At 44.1% G+C, this 17258-nt stretch overlaps 1 protein-coding gene across 14 annotated transcripts in view; it reads right to left on the reverse strand.

Moving 5' to 3' along the window:
- The window catches only part of MITF (melanocyte inducing transcription factor), a 165459-nt gene that overhangs the window by 50332 nt on the left and 97869 nt on the right, over positions 1-17258 (reverse strand). The gene's annotated exons all lie outside the window — the stretch shown is intronic.

Raw genomic sequence — 17258 nt, forward strand, 5'->3', positions numbered from 1 at the left:
AATATTGTTTTTGTTTAAGAGCCAAGTTATGGACTTGAAACTCATTGATAATGAACCAGCAGGCATTATTTTAAATCAACTAGTTTTAATAAATGAGCCAGAAATGAAAGAGGCAGGGCTAATTAACAACATTCCTTCATGAATTACCTAGTGGTGTGTGGTAAATCTCTGTGCGTCTTTGTCTTTATCCCCAAATTTATCCCTTACTTATTTCCCAAGAGGTTAAAGGACATGAGGCTAATTAAGGCACCAATCGAATGACAGATAGAATTATTCAAGGTAAGACTTTTTTGGGTTTTTTGTTTTTACTTTTAGGCTTTTGCATCTCTGCCTGGTACTTCTTAATCTAATTTTTTTATACTACTGCTAGGAAAGGGGAGGAAAAGAACTAATCTTGTCACGGTCAGGCAGGTTGAAATTGCCATGCAGTGCTGGGCAAAAAGCTACATATTTGAAATTCAGCCAGTAAGAAATTCCCTAAGCCTCTCTTGAATGGCAGGAATGTCTTCAGCTTGTCAGTTTCAATTTATTCACTCTACAGGTTCAGGTTTAAGAAATTAATGCTTCCAAACCAGCTATGTAACTGAAGCAAAGAATCACATTTGTGAGGCTGCAAAGTACCTAAAGGTACTTAAGTAAGGCCTAAATTTCACATTTTAAAATCTATCTTATGGTAAAGTTGTTACTTTTTAAAAGCTACTGCCTCATTGCCAAGGAATTAAAAAGTGAACTAAGCTCTATTTTTTTGTGCTCTTTGTCTCCCTGTGCAGCAGTTAACTGATGACAAACACTAGTCTCCAGATTGAACTCTGAAGTAAGCAAGAGTCTCACGAGCAGATCCCAGAGCAGAGTTTGGTTCCAAAACCTGGCATAGTGCACAATGGAGCACGCCACAGATGTGCATTTCATCTTTACTTGCGATGAGTCAAGGTACTGATGTTTGTCAACGAGAACAAGAAAAGGAAAGGGCAGGTAGTGAAGAGTCTGGGACCTAATTTTACCAAGTAGCTTCTCATTTTGGGCCAGATTTTTCAGAGGTGCTGAGCAGCCACATCCACTGACTGACTGCATTTGTCAGTGCTCAGAGTTTCTGAAAGTTAGGTATCCATTTTCTTTTAGGTACCCAAATCTATATTTAGGTGCCAATTTTAAGGATCAAAATTTGAGAGTTGATTTATTTAAATACAGAAGGTTAAAAAAAAATCAAGTAGTGATTTAAGAGAGATAATTCATCACAAGCAGCAGATCTTGGGCAAAATCTTGCTCGTGGGTCTAACTCACACCAGAGAGGAACAGTGCTGGCACTAAGGGAGTGGTTACACCATGCTGCCAGCTGTGGGCAACAATGAATATACAGTAAAATGGCTAGCGGAAAGTGCTGTGTTGAGCGTCTGATCACTGCTCCGTGAAGGAGCAAGGAACCGGCAGGCCCACCCAAATGTCCAGCCATCACTTCAGGCTGCTTAGCTGCTTCTCTATACTAGTGCTTAAGCAAGATTCCAACCTAATACTTCCTTGGCTACTGCATGGGTGGCAGGAGCAGAGAGGAAAGGCTCCTTGTACTCCATTTCTCTCACTTCACCAGCATAAAACAAGGCAGATTTTGTCCTAGGACACAAGGAGGTGGTCTACGGCAGAGCCATGAATACACACTGTTCAGTATCACTGCATAGAAAATTCTACCAACTAAATGATCACCAGCTCAGTCACTTTAGTCTTAAAACATAGAAGCATGTAAAATTCAGCTGGTTAGACTATTTTTATATAGAATACAGTTTTAATATTATGTGCACACAGATAATGCCGACTGTATTTATATGCACCAGTCACTGCCAGTCCAGCCTACAATTTTAATCTTTCCTTTTTTCAGTTCAAATTCTGGCATTGAGCTCTGCTCCCAAAATGCTCTACTTTGCCGAGCTGTGGCTTGAAACTATTTGTAGACGCTGCTCTGTTAAAATTGTTCTCACTTTACTGAGCACGAATACAAATAAATTGGTTCCAGCCCATGGAACATTTAACCCAACTAGCTAATAAGGCCTTTCTAAAGCAATGAGCAACACTTACTGGAGTTTATCAATGGACTAAGCCTGTGAATGTACAATTCAAGGGGACATTGAGGTGTTCGTAGGGTCTAGCAAGTTATATTACTTTGCAAAGACACACTTGCAGGGTGCACATCTCAAGCCTACGTTTGTTTTCATTGGATGGCATTGTATTTTTCCCCACTGTTTAAACTTAAAAACCCTTTCTTGTAGTTTTGATCTGCGTCAATGCATTTCAGTGACACCCTCCCTGCTGCGCTTCTCCTTGTTCCACAGGCACTTTCTATTACTTTGAAGGTTCTAGCACCCTTCATATTCTCCTCACATTCTCTTCACTCCTCTGGTGCTTCTTGCTCACATAACACCAGTCTTCTTAGTGCTCCTTCTCCTGTTGCTCCTGTGACCTCATCCATGCATTCTGCTGTGATCAGATTCTTCTGGAAGTGCATGTTTGATGCAAGCAATCAATGCATTAGCCATGATGTACATTAACACATGGCATCCATTCCCCGCTCAGCCAGGACAGTGCAGTGGGCTGTTTATGCATTAATGCTGACTGGAGGAAGGGCTTGATGCAGCCATAGTTAATGTCTTTAGCTGGTGGGCCATGGAAGCTCTGCAATGCTTCTAAGATCCACAGCTACAGAGACAAACTGCAACACCCCTTCCACAAGGTCTAATGCTTCAGACTCCACAGAGTACGCTCGGAGGTTCACACAGCCAGAGAAACCGTTTAAAGAACTGGTTAGCCAAAATTATTGGTCTCTCCCTGAAGGATTTAACAGGTGATTGGACTGACTGAGATCACGCTTAGAACTGGATTACCTGCAACAGGCTGAGTGATCACTAACCCATGTGGCTGCACAACCCAAGAATTTTGGAATGGTGGCATTTGAGCAGCATGAGCTCTTGCCTTCCAGATGACTGAAATTCTTTGTGAGAACATGAAATCTCTCTTTTCACTGCTGGATGTTATTGTGGGATCACAGATAAATTTGGAATTGCAAGGTTGTACTGCAAAGATCTAGCTAATCCTCAGCATGGACATGCTAACATTTAGCATCAGATCACCTCTAAATCTCCTCATCTGCTCTCTGCCCACTAAACCATTTCTCCCCAGGTTTATTCTAACACACTAACCCCTTCAGCAGAAGCAAGCAGCCACTAAACAGCCTGCCAATGATTTCCCCCCACCCCTTTCTCCTTCCTTTAGTATCCCCCAAAAGTGGAGTTTTCCTGCCAAGTAATTCCAACTGACGCTCTGGAATGGGGAGATTCAGTCTTGGGTAAGCACCAGCTTTTTCTTAAAACTGCAGCTAATCAAAGAGTCTTTATTGCAGATGGTTCAGCTATCGCCTACTGTTAGCATCCATGGAAGTAGTGACAAGATCAAGGTCAAGCGTATTACATAAACTGTTAGGGCTTGAGCAATCAGCAACTTGTATGTATTATTTTACCTTTAAGTTAAAGTACTGTAGTATGTATTTTTGATCACTAGTGACCACTTTGCCATACTGAATTTCTATATTTTCTCTCTGCCACTTGACCAAGGACTCCCAGTACAAGCAGTCTCCAAAGCAAAGCTACAGATTATCCTCAGGTTCTAATTCTAAATCTTGAGTGAACATTTTTAAATTACCTCTGACCCAAGAACCCAAGTATATCAGGCCACAGCTAGTCAGAGAGGTACTTTTATTTAAACAAAAACTTAGAGTTAAGCCTGCAGCAGATTCTTTATGCACAGATGTTTATCTCAGAAATCTTCAGGAAGACTACCTCCCGCCATCCCCCCAAAGCTACTGTAATGAAGCTTCCTAGAATTCATGAAGAGTATGAAGAGAAACTGGTCTCTCAGTATAACAGTTATACTTGCATCTCAATACTAACTGGTCTGACCCCCCACCTCCAAAAATATCACTTTCATGTCAAGATTGTCCATTATGTTTACTGCCCCCAACTGCTTAACTAACCTTCTACTAAAAACTGGAGCTCAAACACACAAAATCAACTTGCTATCATACATCTTTGAAATCAACCTGCAATAAGAAAAGAAATTCATGAAACACAAGTCAAGTGCACCAGTACTGTGGTAGGTGCTAAAATTTCACTGTTCCTGTTCTTCTGGGATGCAAAATACATCTCCCATAAGGAAACATTAATTAGTTTCATTTCTCTGTTTCCAACTGGAGACACAAAGTTCTACTGTAAGTAGAGAGACTATATTAAGAATACACAGTATTTCTTGGTAGCAGGGCATATTATTGCAAGAACAGTAAGAGAACCAGACTATTTCTGGACAGCTGCATATAGCAGTTAATTCGTACCACCCAAAAGGCATTCTGGCATTTTACAAATGGCAAATACAGACATGGTGTCTGGTCCAATTTTTTTTTTAAATGCAACACAATGCATCAGCATGCAGACACCAGGGGCAGTTGAGAGATGAGAAGGACGGACAACTATTTGACTATGTGCACAGGGATCCGATAATTACTTTCAAAGTAACTAAAACAGAGAAAATAAATCTATAAGATACGTAATAATTTATTGTAGGCAGTGCATCAGGAATGAGATTAACTGAGCAGTTGGGCATTCAGTGAGCCTTCACAGCTATTTGAGATTTTCTGTTCAACTGTTTGTATTAGGACACAGCATGTGTTCTACTTGGATCGGGAACAGATTAATCTATTGCAGCATCAGCAGAGACCAACAGTGAATGCTTCCAAGGCCGGCAAAAAGGGGCCGGGGGAAGGAGCCCCAAGCCACAAATTTTGGCTCTGGGCTCTGAAGAGCACAAATTTCAATGTGTTTGGAATCTGGAAGTGTTGATTTAGGTCCTTTTCTAAAAAGGAAAAGGACATCATACAAGGTGACATCATACATCACTCTTCATCCAACAGCTTTTACAATTGGAGATATACCTATCTCCCAGAACTGGAAGGGACCTTGAAAGGTCATTGAGTCCAGCCCCCTGCCTTCACTAGCAGGACCTAGTACTGATTTTTGCCCCAGATCCCTAAATGGCCCCTTCAAGGACTAAACTCACAACCCTGGGTTTAGCAGGCCAATGCTCAAACCACTGAGCTATCCCTCTTCCCTTGCATGAAGGAGTTTCCTTTCACATTTACATGCTGCAGGGACTGGAACCATAAAGAGAAAAAAGCTACCGCCCTACCTTGGAGTAATTGCTTAAACCAACAAGCATAAAAGGGAGGGCCTTACAAGTGAGGTTCATTCAGGATACCTCCATGCTGCAACTGAAGGTGCGACTGCAGCCAATGTAGCCAAGCTAGCTTAGGCCTTGTCTACACTACCTGATTAATTTGAATTAGTTTAAATCAATTTTATAAAACCAATTTTATAAATTCGATTTAGTGCAACCACACTAGGATCCTTAATTCGAATTTGTGCGTCCATGGTCCAAGGCTAGCATCGATTTCAGGAGCGGTGCACTGTGGGTAGCTGTTCCACAGCTATCCCATAGTTCCCACTTCCTGGTTGATAGCCAGGCCCTGATGGGACACACATGTGTCCCGATGTGGCGGATACGCCTCACCCCTCCTTTGTAAAGCAGCGCCCCACCATTTCGGCCACCTTTTTCCGTGGGGTGAGAGGCAAACGCATAGACAGCAAGCATGCGACCCTGCTGGACCCTGCCTGCCAGGACCCTGCTGAGTCAGTAGACGCAATTGTGCAGTTGTCAACACCGCCACTCTCGTGGCTGGTTTCGGCCAGTGACATGGCAAATTCAGGAGAGGGATGAGGGAGGAGGCGCGGCAGTACGGCAGCGCACAACAAGAGCGATGCAATGCGCCTGGCGAATCTCCCTACGCGGGCCCTCACAGTTTGGACTACTCCTGCGCTAATGAGGGCAGTTCCTACCCATTGAACGCCGATTTTTGGGCAACTGGAAACAAGCACGAGACTGGTGGGACCCATAGTTTGCAGAGTGGGATGTATCCGTCGTGCTGCAAACGTTTCGTATGCATCAGAGCACTTTCTTGAACTTGTGACTCTCTTCCCCTGCCTCTGAACGCCATCATACGATGAAGAGCAGCCCTCAAGCTGGATGAAGCGATGGCTAGCCTGGAAGTGCACCTCAAAGCTAACCGGTCAGCAGCGATCAATTGGTGGGAAATCTACTGTGGGGCGCTGTGATCAAGTAGCCCAGAGCAATCGGTTAAGGCTGGCTAACAAAAGTTTTGACTCGGAAATGTGCAGGTGATAGTGAGGCTTTGTGCAATGGGATTCCCTAACTGTGGAGGCATATGACCATATCCTCTCTGCCCCAGGCACCAGGCAGCCGCTACGTGAACCTGCAAGGTAGCTTTTCCATGGTGCGCAACCTGGTGGTCACAGGGACGTTCACCACATCCCCGGGGATGCCAGGAAGGTTCTGCGCCTTGCGTCTGTCAGAAAACACAACTCTCTTGTTAAACGGCTGCGCGCAAGAAATTACTCCAACAGAAAATAACATTGGCGATGTCTGAATGCTGGTCTCTGGTGACCAGCAACCCTTGACCATGGCTTCACGAAAGCCATACCAGGACTGTGGACGTGTCAGGAGCTGTTTAACTACATGCTGACAGTGCGAGATGGTGGTAGAGTGGCCATTTGGCCATTTAAGGTCGCTGCGATTCATTCTCTCCGCTGCTCAGCCAAAGATTAGTCCCATTGCTAGCTGCTTGCTTGTGCTCCACAATCCTGTGAGAGTAGGGGAGACTTTCTCGTGTGGTGGAGGGGGGGGGGGGCGAAGCAACATCCTGGCCGCTGCTACGAGCCCAACACCAGGGCTGCGATTAGAAGAGCACACCTAAGCGGGTGCGCATCAGAGGACCTGAAGTAGTTTCAGACGGGCCAGGGTGGGTTTGACGGCGTGCTTGTTTCCCTTGATGACATCCCGCCTCTATTGACTCCGTCTGAAACCACCGCTAAACCATTTTCGCTTTACTACAGCTTGCGTGAAGGAATAAAGTCAGTTATTTAAATCATTCTATTGCTTATTAAAAGTATTGGTGGTATTAGATCTTATAAATCGTGATTACTTTATAATCCCCTACACCCCTTGGATGTATTCTTGTTCAAGTATAAAAGTAGGCACAAATTATCTAGGGTATCCCGCTGTGTGCTGGGCGAGAGGATCGGGAGAAAGGAAGAACGCCCTTAAAGCACATTTCAAGCTTAATGTCAGCCTTTTGGGGGCTGCCATGGGGGTGGGTGGGCTGGTGCAAAATCTTCACTACGAGCAGCGTTCATACCGTCTGGGTGACGGAGATAGGAAATGTGGGAGCTTGAGTGGGTTAAACATGGGCGCGTGGCACTCTGTAAACCGCTGCTTCCGAACACCACGTGCGGTCTGGGATCCATTTGATCACGCCGCAGCGTCACGGTTGCCACAGCCACCAGCGGCTGATCTGTCCTGCCTATACCTCTGATGCTCCTCCTTCTGGTCCTGCCGCCCTCTCTCTTCCTGCCTCACCTCTATCCGGTCTCTCCATCCTCGGCCGGTCTGCATCGTTCTGGATTGCTGATCTATCCTTCCAATCTTCTGATCGAGGCTCTGTCGCGGTGCTACTGCCATGATTTCTGAACTTCATCTCAGTTCTCTTTCTCACTCCGCCTTTTAGCTAGCTTCTGAGGTGTGGGTACAGAAAAGGTGCAGCTGCTGGGAAGGAGACGGAGAGCAGTATGTCAAAGTCATTTACGAACAATGAGTAGCGTGGTAGTGCTAGGAGATTCATGTCCGCAGAGAAGCCGCTGGGCCACGGCCCCCGCCCCCACCACAGCGTGGACCAGTAGCTGGAAGTCCACTGATCGCGCAGAGACCCAGCGCAGCTCTCCCCCCCCCACCATAGCACCGCTGTCGCAGTACGCTGGGAAGGTTTCATGCTGTCCGAAGAAGCCCAGCGCAGCCCCCTCCGGGCGGCGACCCAACCGTGTCTAGTTAGCTCGGAAGCATTCCATGCTCGCCCGAGAAGTCCAGCAGCCTTCCCCACCCCCCCTGCCACGTGTCTAGTAGCTGGAGATCCATGCTCCCGAGGAAGGAACCCGAGCAGGGTGCGCAGCGGCAGCGCTTCCTTCCCCACACCCACCGCGTTGTAGCTGGGAAGATTCCGTGCTCGCCGAGCAGCCGCCCGCAGCTTCCCTCCTCCCTAGCTAGGGCAAGGTTATGATAGGCAGCACCGGTAGGAAAATCGCGCGATGGTTTGCCCCTAGATAAGAAAAGAAATCCCTGATGTTCCCCAGGTTACAATGAATGATCACTCGGGTGAGAAGTAGTCATTAAACGCTTGTTACATGAGATACTTTACAATGCTCACTCACCGAGGTCTCCTTTCATGGTTCACTGTCTGGGCTAGTGGCTTGCTGGGCTGGGTTTTATCTGTGCTTAACGTTCCTGGCTTTTTTGTACTGTGGGTATTGGAGCTGTTGGCTTCCGCAGACTCTTCTCTCTTCATCTTGCGTTTCATCTTCCCTCAGCGAATCCTCGACACGGTTATACGACCGTGACTCTGAATCCACGGCAGGTGGGGTACTGGTTGCGGCAGGCACCAAATTGCATGCGCCTCAGCATAGAGGCCGAGCATGTTTAGACCTGCTCCAGACTTTTCCGTTTGCCTCTGCTGGTTTTCTGTATGCTGCCGCAGCGTCTTCTCGCTTTAATGCTGCACTGCACGTGAGGTCCTCCGTGTCCTTTCATGCATCATAGACTTGGAATTCTTTCAATAGTTTCTCATTTGTCTTGCGACGGAGTTTCGTACGCACTGCATCCTACCAGATAGCGGATGAGATCCGTGACCTCTTTGTGTCATGCTGGCTCTTCCTTCTTTTCTCGTAGATGCTTGTTCCTTGTGCTGGTGGTAGCTGGCTCATCCGAGCTCCACCTGGCCACAGAAATAGATTCAAGTCGCGGGCTTTTCACTGTTTCTGGCAGTGCTGGGTTTTCTGATGTGCCAGGTGGCAGTGGTGCTCTGTGGATTACCTCGCGGAGCTGAGTAACTTTCGCATTTTCGTCCACACTTACCATCATTCCGGTGTAGTAAAATCGATTTTAGGGTAACTCCTGTGGTTTTGATGGAGTACAGAAATCGATTTAAAGAGCCCTTTAAATCGATTTACAGGGCGGTGTAGTGTGGACGGGTGCAGCGTTAAATCGATTTAACGCTGTTTAAATCGATTTAACTGCGTAGTGTAGACGAGGCCTCAGATACAGCTAGCTTGAGTGACAACACCAGTGAAGCTGCAGCAGTATAGGCTAGCCCTTACATACCCTTAGTGGCAGGTATGAATGATGGGGCACTTCGAGGGTAGCTATCTTTGGGGAGGAAGAGCATGTGCTATCCTGAAGCACAAGGCAGGAGTGGATATTCTGCAACCTGCCATAAAGAGAGTGATTTTATTTTGCACATTGCCCAACTGCTTTGTTGATATGCTCTAAAACGAAAGGAATGGTTTGTTCATATTCTCTAGGAACAGGCAGAAAAAGGACAAGGGGCAATTTTAACAACCTGAATGAAGGAGATGTTGGAGAGGTTTATGTTTTGTTACCAGGATTCTGTTTGTGCAATGCCCTGAAATCGATCTAGGCCACTGTAAAAACTAAGGTGACTAGATGTCCCGATAAAATCAGGACTGTCCTGATATTTATTCCTTTGTCCTGTGTCCCACTCAATGTATGATTGGGATGCCATTTCTCCCAATATTCAGGTAAGGAGGCAAGCGGAAGGGAGGTGCTGAACCCGTGGGGGATCCGGGGCTGGAGCACCGAAGGAGAAAAATTGCAGCCAAGCTCCCCGTTCCTCGCCTCCTTCTCTTCTGTCCTCCCCCCGCGCCCCGCTCCTCCTCCCCTCCAGCACTTCCCACCACCTAACAGCTGTTTGGTGGCGCTTAGCACTTTCCAGGAGGGAGGGGGGAGAAGCAGGGATGCGGTGCACTCAGGGGAAGAGGTGGAAAAGAGGCAGGGCAGGAGTGGGGACTTGGGGGAAAAGCGGTGGAAAGCGGGTGGGGCGGTGCACGGACAGGAAAAGGCAGGGGGTGGGCGAGCACCCACCCAGCAGAGGGGAAGTCGACACCGTAGGGGTGAGTGGCGAGCAGGGGGATGAAGAGGTGAGCGGCGGGTGAGCGAGTGGACGGGCAGTAAGTAGGGGACTGAGGAGGGATGCAGCAAGCCAGCGGCTGGCTGGGGGATGAGGAAGGGCGCGGTGGGAGGGCCAAGCGGGGAGGCGGTGGAAACTGGGGAAGAGTGGGGGTGGAGCCCAGGAGGAGTGGCAATGGACTGTGGGCAGGGCTGATGGCACCCCAATATATCCCGATATTTTAGTGTGCCGATCTGGTCACCCTTGTGTAAACAAATCAGTAACAAACATTGGAACTCTTGGCAGGAGAGACTTCAAGTAGCAAAGAAAATCCATTAACCGTCAAAACTGCCTGGGACCCAGTTTCTTGGGATGTGGAGTCTGAATCCAGTGATGCCCAGGAGACACATACGCAGCTGTACAGAGGGGAAGCTTCCTTCTCAACTCCCTGACAGAGAGCATAAATATTGAGACAAACATGCAGTAGGAAGACCACAGATTTACTGCTATGCTACAGATGAAACTGAACAGAAATCTTGCATTGGAAAGGGGTAGCAGCTGGTGCCAGCCATAGCAGTAGCATTAGCAGTTGTCTAAGTGAGTAATTCAGGGAACAGCTACCACACTGCTCCACCTGACACAGAAGACCCACTGGATTCACTTTAGGGGCTGGTTTTGATCAGTATCTGGGTAACGTGACTAGAACTGATGCACTAAGACTGCCAGGGAGTTGGACGGTGAGGTCAGCACAAAAACAAAATTTGGCCCCAACATAAGCAGTAGCAGTTCTCACTGACTGAATTGAGAATTGTACTCTCTGATACTAGGCCTGAATTTGGTCCAGAGTATTTCTGCCAGATATTATTATTAGCAATAGTTTGTGTTACCGTAGTGCCTAAGAGCCTAAGTCATGGACCAGGATCCCATTCTGCTAGATGCTGTACAAACACAGAACAGAAAGACAGCCCCTGCCCTGAAGGGCTTATAATCTAAGTATAAGCAAGAGACAAGAGATGGATATAACCAGACAAATGGGGAACAATATTGGTCAACACAATAGGCAGTGGTTTGAACACAGCAGCAGCCTAACCAATGTCAAGTTTGGATGTTGGTTTGTTTGTTTAGAGGACTCGCAGCAAAGGAGAGTTAAAGGATCCAACTCATGTAAAGCAATGGAATTTAATTAATTAAATGGAATTTACATCAGGGTAAAATTAGTTTACGTGAGAGGAGAAGGAAGATGAGATGATATCCTCAGTATTTTATCTGCCAGGAAGTCTGTGCTCTGATTTGGCATCTAGTGTCCTTGTTCAAACCATATTCTGCTGGACATGCAATGTGTGAATTACAAATAAAAACTAGGATAGTGTGTCCAAAGTTAAAGTAAGGGCTTGGTTACACTCAAAACTTCAAAGCGCTGCCGCAGCAGCTCTTTGAAGTTTTGAGTGTGGTCGCAGCGCCAGCGTTGGGAGAGAGCTCTCCCAGTGCTGCACGTACTCCATCTCCTCATGGGGATTAGCTTGTAGCGCTGGGGGCTGTGCTCCCAGCGCTGTTTACACTGGCGCTTTACAGTGCTGTATCTTGCAGCGCTCAGGGGGGTGTTTTTTTCACATCCGAGTGAGAAAGTTGCAGCGTTGTAAAGCGCCAGTGTAGCCATGGCCTAAGTATCTCCCCCATACGCTTCACCTGATAGATAAATAAATACTGTTCACAAATGTTATACAATTATGTTCACTTGCCTCACATTGTCATTTCTGACCCATCTCAGGCCTTAAGCACACAATCTTTATTTCACACACACTTGCAGCCATCTGCTTGGCCTCCATCCTACTGCTCTCTATCATCCCAAAAACACCCACCAGTCAAACAAAATCCTATAAGAACCAGAGGAGGCCTCAAAGAGCCTGGATTCAGATGCTTGTGAGGTAAGGAAGGAAGCAAGGTCTGAAGCCAGTGATTCCTAGTTGAGAACACCCAGGGCAGGGGCCAGCTCGCCAATTTAGCTTGAGTAACTCAAATCAATCTCTGTGATGTCACTGGGGAAAGAGAGATGGCCACTCAGGTCACAAGCCGTTTAAGATGTTATAGGCAGAAGCTGGGACTGGGCAACAGGGGATGGATCACTTGATAATTGCCCTGTTCAATTCATTGCCTTTGAAGTTCTGACAGTGGCCAATGCCAGAAGACAGGATACTGGGCTAGATAAACCACTGATCTGACTCAGTCTGGCTGTTCTTAAATCAAAATGAATACCTTAAATTTTGCCCAGAAGTGAGATAGCCAGTGAAGACCATAGAACACAAGTGAGATTTCATTCAGTGAAGCATCATTTAACAACCAAACAGCCCCGTTCTACAGCTGCTGCAATTTCTGAACAGTGTGAAGATGCAGTCCTATGTCACACTCACAATATGGTAAATCCAACCTGAAGGACCCACAGGTGTTTGCATCCTAAAGAAAAAACTGAAATCTTGCCAAGCACAGATCGTAAGATACATTCTTGGCAGTTGCTGGTATCTGAGCACACAGAAGCAGCTGGGGAATCAAGCAGCAACCTAAATTGTGAACCTTGGAAGTTAGAAGCAAACAATCGCTATAACCAGAGTGATTTCTGTCAGTGGTTTTCCCAATCAGCGTAATCTCAGGTCTTAATACAATCTAGGTTCTAAATCTCGTCCAAGCCCTGATTCTTCCCAAGTCTCCCACGTAAGTCTGTCCACCAGTATGGCTGGAAGAGATGGAAACATAAAAGTCCGTGTGTCATCAGCACACTCCAAACCTCTTTGCTAATCCCTTGGACCTGGACTTGAACACAAACTGAATTGTACTATGTGGAATGCTGTGTAAACTCTCCAGTACCACCTTCCTGGATTTCTCACCAAGAAGTTGAGCCACTCAAGTGGAACCTTATCAACTCTTCTGAGGATCTACAGGTGTGTTAATGACATCAAAGGCAGCTGAAAGGCAGTCTTTCAGATCTTCCTTCATTCACGACTAGGAGGAGATTAGCCACCAACAGAACCAAAGTGGTTTCTATACCATGTAAAGGCCTAAATCTCAATTGACTGGAATCAAAGATACACAAAGGGTTGAGACATAATTGGATTTGCTTTACGGAAGACTGTAGCAAGTAGTCTTCAAGACAAGGCAATAGAAAAAAGGTGACACTTTACCCAGGTTACTATTAAGTATCCAATACAATTTAAAGATTTACTACTCTAACTGGTTTGTAAGGTACCCAGGAGTCTGCACATTCTCACTACATATAGATCATAAATAGAGAAAAACACTTTCAAGAGAACCCTTGTGAAGCACAACTGATGCAATTTCTTCAGTGAAAGGGCCTCAGGACAGAACTGTGCCGGTACCAATTAATAAAAATAAATTCCATACAAATCAAAGCCTTAAACTCACATGTTCCCCAGTTTAGAACTTTGTCCTCTGGAGAACAACTCAAGGACCAAACATACAGGTTGGACAAAACATTAAACAACCCTTCCATCCCACCAAAAAAAAAAAAAAATTAAAAAAAGTATACAAAACTAAAAAACACTGGGATGAAAGAAGTTACAGTGTTTAAAAAAAATAGTCCATATCACTTAGCCAAAATACGTGGAACCATTTTAAGAAGTTAGACTGACTTACAAAAATGCTAAATTCCTCCATATAGATAAAAATAGTTTGTGTTTCACACTTTAAAAATGGATTCAGATCTGATATTAACATAGTATGGAATTCAGGGCCTTGGAAATCCTTCAGTAAACAAGGTATTTAATTAACACATTTTAAATTATTTTGCCCTATTTTTGATGCACAGTACGTCTAAATCATTTTGCATCAGTCTCAAGTCACTCTGTGACGTCTCTGCAGCCTTAGTTCTCAGTGTTAATTCAGGCCAATGGGAAATAGATAACAGGATGTGGTTTATCGGATGCATTCCTCATGAAAATTTAAAGCAGCCTGCATCTATTCTGTACAGCCAGTTTCAGCTTTGCAGGAGCATAATGGAATGCCACAACAAATCCTATTATAACACAGGATCCTAACAGATATTGCTGCAGCCGCATGAGACCTTCTCCCAGAGAATATCAGTTAACTACCCTTCACCAAGCAACAGAAATTTTCATTCTGACGGGTGTTTTCTTACTACACTAAGCTACCCCACTTCAGAGATCAAACCTGCAATTAGGAGCCCATAGTTAGGCACATTAAATCATATTCATTCATTTAGCCATAAAAAAAAATTACATTTTATTATGCAGTTTTGAGAGTGCTATAGTTATATGAAGTGGGCTAACATGAGTTATTCCTCTTTTGCTGTATTAAGTACCTTCATAACAGACAGTATATGTTTGTATTAATTATTGTTTTATTAGCACATAGCTAATAAATATCACTATCCTTTTACACTGTATGAATGTGGCACAGGAGTTAAATGAAACACTTCACTGTAAAACAGAAAGGTAAATAATTTACTTAACACGTGTTCCTAAGCCAATTTTCACGTTTTTATCTATTTTGTGATACCCAATTTCTTTTTCAAAAATCTGATTTTTGAAAAGTAAGTTTCTATCCAAAATCCCATTTGTTTACACTATAACCTTCAGCAACTCTGCTTTTAAAAAAATCACTTGGCACATTAACGTTTATGAAAGCACAGAAGTCCTAGTTTAGTCTAGCATTTTGTTCAGTCATTAAACCCAGACTATCAGGATAATAAACCTTCCTATCAATGACCTACTCATAATTAAAGCTTACGTCCAGTCTTTATGGAAGCTGGTCCATAGTTCAAAACAGATGACGTATAAAATATCAACTCTGATGAACCAATATGTAGCAAATGAAGAGTTCCTCAATATACAGCTGGCTGTCAGTTTCTCTTGTATAAAGATACCCTGGTATCAATTCCACATTTAAATCTGACTGCTTCTTTAAAACATACGTGTACTTCCGTGGTGAAGTTCTTGTCGCACTGATATCCTTGGGAATTTTGCCACAGACTTCTGTAGAATCAATGTCATGCCTGGAATTTTTGTGTGTTATGATTTTTGTATAGAACCTCATCCACATTAAAAAAGTAACAGAAAATGATCAAATTCTAGCAACTTCCAGAAATAAATGAAAAATAAAAAGTTTTATGAATTCTCCCCTTCCATGGAGCGTCAGACATTTCACTATGGTGCTCAGAGTACATGGGTTTGCATAATAGTTGCACTTGCTGATGCAGATGGTGCTAGCACAGATATTTATTTTACTCTAAGATGCAAATCAGTCAGTCATCATGGAGTGGCACATAAGATTCCTGCGATCAGTGTCTCTGCTAGATAGTTTTCCTCCTCCGTTGCCTATATGGATTTGGGGGTAGACTGTGCTTTCAAGGCACAGCCCAGAGTAAGGGATGCTACAGAATGCCCTGCATTACGTGGAAAAACAGGAAGCAGTGGGAGGCAAAATACCTCCTTCTGCACAATGGGGGCACACTTACTACTATTCCCCTTTATAGGGTGGAGCCCCCTTCTCCCATAATTCTGGGGCACGGTCTTCCCTAGGGAAGTAGTGAGGTGGCTTTTCTGAGCACAAGGATCTCACTTCTTCCTGATCCCCAAGCATCATGCCTCGCAATCTTCATGCCTCTTGCAATTGTGCGTGTGTAGGGCCAAGCAGAATCTGACCCCTTAAAATTTTATGTTATTTAATAACTGACCCTCAGGTACCTCCTGCCAGCTTCTTTCTATTGGAGCCTCTGCTATTACTTCAAGCACCATCGAAAAATAAGAGAGTGCCCCTTCTCTCATGTAAAAAGGCGGCTACAAAATAATGAATCTATAGCATCTTACTAATACTACTGCTGAGATTCTGGCAGTCACATAACAAACAGGACATTAAATATTTCCAGTAGTGATCAAATTTAGCAGAAACAAGCCAAATATGCTGCTATAATTAAATGCCAAAAGGTGGCATAAAACATTACACATACCCAGTGGGAGATCTGGAAAGAAAGCTCTTTCACTGAGACTCTGAATGCATCATCATTTCCTTGTTAATTCAAGTGTATTCTGAATACGAGAATATTTCACATTACAGGCTACACCTATCAGCTAGGTGTGCATTGAAACTACAGGATAGAATTTACACACGAAATTCAGTACATTTCTTCATCACAAATAAATTATTTTCCAGTCAAACGTTCTTTGTTCATTTTAATAGCTTCTGTATTAGAGGGAAGAGTCAGAAAATTAGAGCCTGTATCAAAATTCAGATACCTTTTTTAATGTCCTTCCTCCTCATGACCAAAACATATAAATGCTGTACTCAGATCTGATCCTGTTTATTTTTTGCAGAACTCCAATAATGGCACTTTTACCATTCTTTTTATTTAACATGACAATATTAACACCGCTCTAAGTGATAATGTATTAACGATAACTAAAAATACCTATACAAAACTTGCAAGATAACCCAAGTGTACACAGTTTGCTTTAAGATATGTTTATTTTAATTCTTAAAACGAATCTTAAAATGGAGTAGACACACAAAAATGCGAGCACTACACCATACGGTGAAAATATTCTATTGTAACCAACTTCAATTGGATTTACTGGTTTACAGTTTGCTTACTGGCCAGAAAGAGTTACTAACCTTTATATTGTAATAAAAAGTAAACAAAGAAGAATTTGCACGTGGTAGATAAAATTCAGTATTTGCATACTTACCGTGCTTTACACTGATGTTGCATTATTTCATTTATCTTTTCTATCATTTTATACGTTCTTTTAACAAGGCATTTCACGCTACACTACTCTATCTCAACTTACCCAACAAATGTGAAAGGAAGTCTGTTCTTGTTACAGTTTTTCCTCGGTAATTAGCAAGCTACATAGTCTCCGGCAGGAAGATACTAACAAGCTCCTACAGTTTCTAGTCTAACAAGGAACTCAAAGCTACCAATAGCAGTCAAAACATTTGAGCAAAAAGGATTACAATGGCTAGTTGCAAAAGGCTGGAAACTCACCCGTATTCCAGATTAAGTCTTTTTGAGAAGATCTTTTGTAATGGATTTTGATTCAGTATTTAAAACACTTATTGATCAGAAACTAATTTGTTTTAAATGGAAGGCTGGTTTGAAATAGTCATTATT

Source organism: Chelonoidis abingdonii, chromosome 17, assembly GCF_003597395.2.
Source record: "Chelonoidis abingdonii isolate Lonesome George chromosome 17, CheloAbing_2.0, whole genome shotgun sequence".
NCBI classification, from domain to species: domain Eukaryota; kingdom Metazoa; phylum Chordata; order Testudines; family Testudinidae; genus Chelonoidis; species Chelonoidis abingdonii.